This window comes from Anneissia japonica, unplaced genomic scaffold, assembly GCF_011630105.1.
Source record: "Anneissia japonica isolate Jap-2015-1 unplaced genomic scaffold, ASM1163010v1 scaffold29866_len4887_cov103, whole genome shotgun sequence".
Lineage (NCBI taxonomy): Eukaryota > Metazoa > Echinodermata > Crinoidea > Comatulida > Comatulidae > Anneissia > Anneissia japonica.
The window spans coordinates 1-4876 of record NW_022748242.1 but is presented as its reverse complement, the minus strand read 5'-3'; the positions used below and the strand labels follow the sequence as shown (position 1 = coordinate 4876).

General features: G+C 38.4%; 1 long non-coding RNA gene across 1 annotated transcript; it reads right to left on the bottom strand.

Moving 5' to 3' along the window:
- Positions 1-1350: 1350 nt before the first annotated feature.
- On the bottom strand, positions 1351-4842 carry LOC117120798. Its single transcript, XR_004447429.1, has 2 exons — positions 3460-4842; positions 1351-3170 (listed from the first exon to the last, which is right to left on the bottom strand). It is a non-coding gene; the product is annotated as an uncharacterized LOC117120798 (long non-coding RNA).
- Positions 4843-4876: the final 34 nt, after the last annotated feature.

The window sequence follows — 4876 nt, the reverse complement described above, 5'->3', positions numbered from 1 at the left end:
GGTCGCACATACCTATAGTAAAACCAGATCTGGCCAATGATCAGAATGCCATGGACTACTTCAATTGAAAGAGTTTCTACTCGATTGTTCTACAGGCGTGTGTTGACGCCAATGGACGTTTTTGTTACACATGTGGGTATGCCGAGGAGCGTTCATGACGCAATGGTTCTTCGTCACTCGTCTATGTATAACAAACTTAAGAATGGCTCAGCCTTTCAACCGAATTTAACTAAAGAAATTCAGGGTGTAGATATACCACTTTTATTAATTGGAGACCCGGCCTACCCACTGATGACTAATCTGATGCGACCTTATTCAGGAAGGAATGGCTGACTCGCGACCAAAGAATCTTTAGCTACAAACTATCGTCATACCGGTACGTTGTCGAGACTACTTTCGGGAGGTTAAAGGGTCGTTGGCGAATGTTGCTGACCAAAAACCTCCACAATTTAGATTATCTAAGGCCCGTTGTGCAGGCGTGTTGTACCCTGCACAACATACTTGAGTCAGCAGGGACTCCATATAATACTGCCCTGAATGAAGGAGTCCCTGTAGAAGAGCCACAAAACGACCCGTGGGAGTATAATCAGTCTCTTGGGGAGCAAGTAAGGGAGGCCATTAAAGCAGAATTAATCAATTTTGTATGAACACTGATGGTCCTATGTATATATTTATTTATGTGGGAGTATAATCAGGCTCTTGGGGAGCTAGTACGGGAGACCAAAGCTGAATTGATAAATTTTGTATGAACACTGATAGTCCTATGTATATATTGGTTTAATTGAATAAATTTTACTTTTCATAAATGTTGTTTATGTAAATATTTACAGTAATGTAGCAGTACAGTTAAACTTGCTAAGGTTGACTGTCGTGCGCAAGTCAAATAATTTCTAAGTCTATCTTATTTTCCATTAACAATCTGCAAGTCAAATTTGATCATAGTCAAACAATATTTCAATGGCATTATGGATTCGACTTGGACAAGTTTAAATGGACGTCACAGCGGTATATATGAAGAGTTGCACCATTCGGCCGTCCTAATCTTGGTCGTCAGTGGGGAGAAAAAATACTATTTACTGTATATTTTCTACATATTACACTAAATCAACTACTGTAAGTAAGCCTCTGAAACCTCTCTAAATTGTGATATTTTCCGGGGGTTCGGCCCCGTGGACTGCTTTCCAGACATGGTAGTGGTTAAGTTCTATCAAAGACTATGAAATTTGTCAAAAAAGAAAGAAAAACTAACATGTACAAATATGGTCATGACCATATTATAAAGGCACATGATGGCATGTAAGCTTAACAGTTGGACCCAGCATATACTGTATTTAGATGCTACTGTACAAGTTCAATTTTTCAACACTTTATTTGGCAAAAACCAGCACTTATCTCCTAAATATCATGGATTTACGATGAGTTGTAAAGCTCCAATATAAAGACAAAATCACAAAAAGTTTAAAAACACAAATATTGTACAGTACAGTATAAGAAATAGCACTTAAAATTGAAATATCTTTGTTTTTATATCCACATAATCATATTGCATTTTGATGAGTTGTCAAGCAATTATAAAGGTGGTAGTTGGTAAAAAATACAAATGCAAAAATTGCACATTAAAATTGAAATTCATTCGTTTTCGTGGTAGTTGGTATGAAAATATTACACAAGTACAGTAAAAATAATACAAACTATAAAAATACAAATATGCAAAATAGCACTTAGAAATAATCATACTGCATTTCTCATGAGTTCTGCTATTATAAGGTGGTAGTTGGTATGAAAATATTACACAAGTACAGTAAAAATTAAAATACAAACTATAAAAATACAAATATGCAAAAACAGCACTTGAAGTTTAAATATCTTTGTTTTTATATTCCATATAATCATATTGCATTTCTGATGAGTTGTCAAGCTATTATAAAGGTGGTAGTTGGTAAAAAATACAAATGCAAAAATTGCACATTAAAATTGAAATTCATTCGTTTTCGTGGTAGTTGGTATGAAAATATTACACAAGTACAGTAAACGTTAAAATATGAAATATTGAGATGATTACATTACATTAATCATAAACCATTATTTAGCTGGCCTAAAAATGAGTTTGGGTTGGTACTGATGTTGGTACTGCTGGGGCCGCATGGCTGCTGCTGCCAACGCCTCTAAAACTCCGATAAGCCGTTCTTGATTTGCTGCAGTACGTCCCATCATCTGGGTCTGTTGTTCCAGTTGGTTATCTATTGCTTACTGTATCTTCCCTAATACCTCCATCTCATCCTTTCTCGCCTCCCTCAATTCTCTCGCATTCTCGTCGTGCATCGAACGAAGGCACCTACTCGTCTCCCGCATCTGGTCCTGCAAATGCTTAGCAAGTGAGCGTACACTCTGTTCACCTTTTTTGGTAGCTGTTTCATTGCGACATGCTGGCAATGTGACATGAACAAAGAAATTTATAACAGAGTATTCAACTGGAAACAGTTACTCACTGAAAAAAATCCATTGATACACAGGATAGCAACTGCAATTTATAGCTACAAACCGCTGTTTTGGTGCATGTTTATGACTAAACTACAATTACCTGGGTGAAACATATTCTCATTTTCCTGAACACCAGATGTATGTGCAGGGCTCGGAGGCGTTTGCCGGGCTGGGGTCGATGTCGCCTTTTGTGTAGGGATCAATGTTGCTCGTCTCACAGGGTTGGAAGATGTTGGTTTAGGAAAGACATTTGACCTTTAAAAAAATTTGGTGTATACAGTTATACAGCCCCGAAGAGTTAATTGAAAGGCTACAGCCCCGAAGAGTTAATTGAAAGGCTTCAATTGCAATAACTGATAGTATTTACCATCAATAAGACAGTATGATGCATTGTGAAATATAGACACAGTGGAACTGACATGCTTCAAGTACAAAACCTATAGTGTCGGTTCAGGTTTGATTAAACTGTGCTGAAATGCCGACAAAACCAGTAGGCTAACTAAACAGTAACAGAAACATGCAATTTCCTAAATTACCTTTAGAGCAGCTTTTACAGGTTACAAGGCAGCCATACCCTTCTTCCTGTGAATCTCTAGGCACGCTACATGGGGGAATCTGATGGCAGGGGCGACCGCAATCACCACACTTATGGTCTCCACACGGCATCTTGCAAGTGACACAAATTGATTCTGCAAACAAATTAAATGCTTTACTATTTGGACATGAATGAGAACAATACAGAGGATAATGAAACAAAATATGTGAGGCAACACAACATTAACACATTGTACACTTTTCGTTGAACTTGCATTTTATGGAGAAATAATATAGACTGTATACCAATGTACATTTTTTGAATTGAGCGTAGTAAGCATTTTCTTAGTTACTGCCTAGTAGCCTCCAGTAATACAAGTGAAATTTCTTTTTGTTTCTGCCTAATACAGCCTCCAGTAAATTACAAAGTTTCTCGAGTCTTACCATGATGACCGCCACTGGAAGTAGACAGTGTGTCCACGGAAGAGTCCGACAATCTCTGTGGAGGTGTATCATCTGCATTAAAAAATACCAAATTAACTTAATACAAGTGGAATTGAATGGAATGGAATACAAGTCCTAGCTAGTGCTTCTTTATTTAATATTAACAATTTTTATTACAAGCGAAAGGCCAGTTTACTAAAAAAAAAAAACAAGGGATCGATCCAAAACAGGAAACATATTATTACGCATTTATTATTATTATTATATTATATTATTATTATATTTTATAGGACAAGTAATAATAGTTGTTAAGATACTAACTAGGCCTAGCCTAGCCTATCCACCAGGTCCATAAATAATATCAATAATAAGTATTAATAAGGTTGTACCTCGGCCTAGTACTGGCACAGCACTAAAAACAAAATTTTGTTTAAAAATCATGATTATCAAGATCAACTAACCTGATGCTGTCGATGATTGCAAGCTAGGCCTGCGGTTTCTGATCCCAGGCCTGGGTGGAAGTGGCATCGACGATTCCCCAACGGTCCCAGGTGGAGGCCTGACATTTGGACAATCGCCGATAATGTTTCCAACCCTGTGGTAAAATGGCCAGTTTGGTGCCCAAGATCCTGATTTGTTAACCTCTTCCAAGAAACACTGTTTGAACCTTTTCCTCAAATCCTGTAACTTCGTCTGGATTTGTCGTGCCGTTGTCAGCGAGTGGGCCAGGCATAGACGAAAATCTCGCAGCGATCTTCTCATGAATTTTCGTTTTATTCTTGGACTTTTTATCCTCAACTTGCATTCTGACTTCGGGTTCTGCCCAAATCTCTATTAAATCGCTGATCTCTTCCTCGGTCCAACAGGCCCGAGGGCCAGATCCAGTTGAAAGTGACATTTTAGAGATACTGTATATATTAAAATACACAACCACCAAAACCGCAACAATTCAGAAAATGGCGTTTGTTTCCAAAATTCGCGCAAAAGCCAGCTACTTTGACCCCGGTAAAATGCTTGTGTCTGATTGGCTTTCACACAAAAGAGGTTACAGATCGCTGGCGACCCGCTTGCAAGCGGCTGTTCACATGGATCGAGAGCGAGCTGCATCGAGAGCCACTCGAGCGACTTGTCGTGGGTCACCCACAACAAAAACCGCTCTTGAGCGGTTGTTCGCATGAAGGCCTGGCTCGCGAGCCGATCGTTCGCTCGCAAGCGACCCAAGACATGTGAACGCGGTACATATTGTCAATGTCAAATTCCCAAAAAGTGGCTTCTTTATTGAAGGCAAATAAATGACAAGAAGTATGAAAAGGAAAATATGAGTTTAATTAATTCTGTGAAGTATTTTGTCGGACATCATACACATTCTTTTTACTTGATTGATGATTCGCAATCCTCTGATGTGTTTGGCTATGAA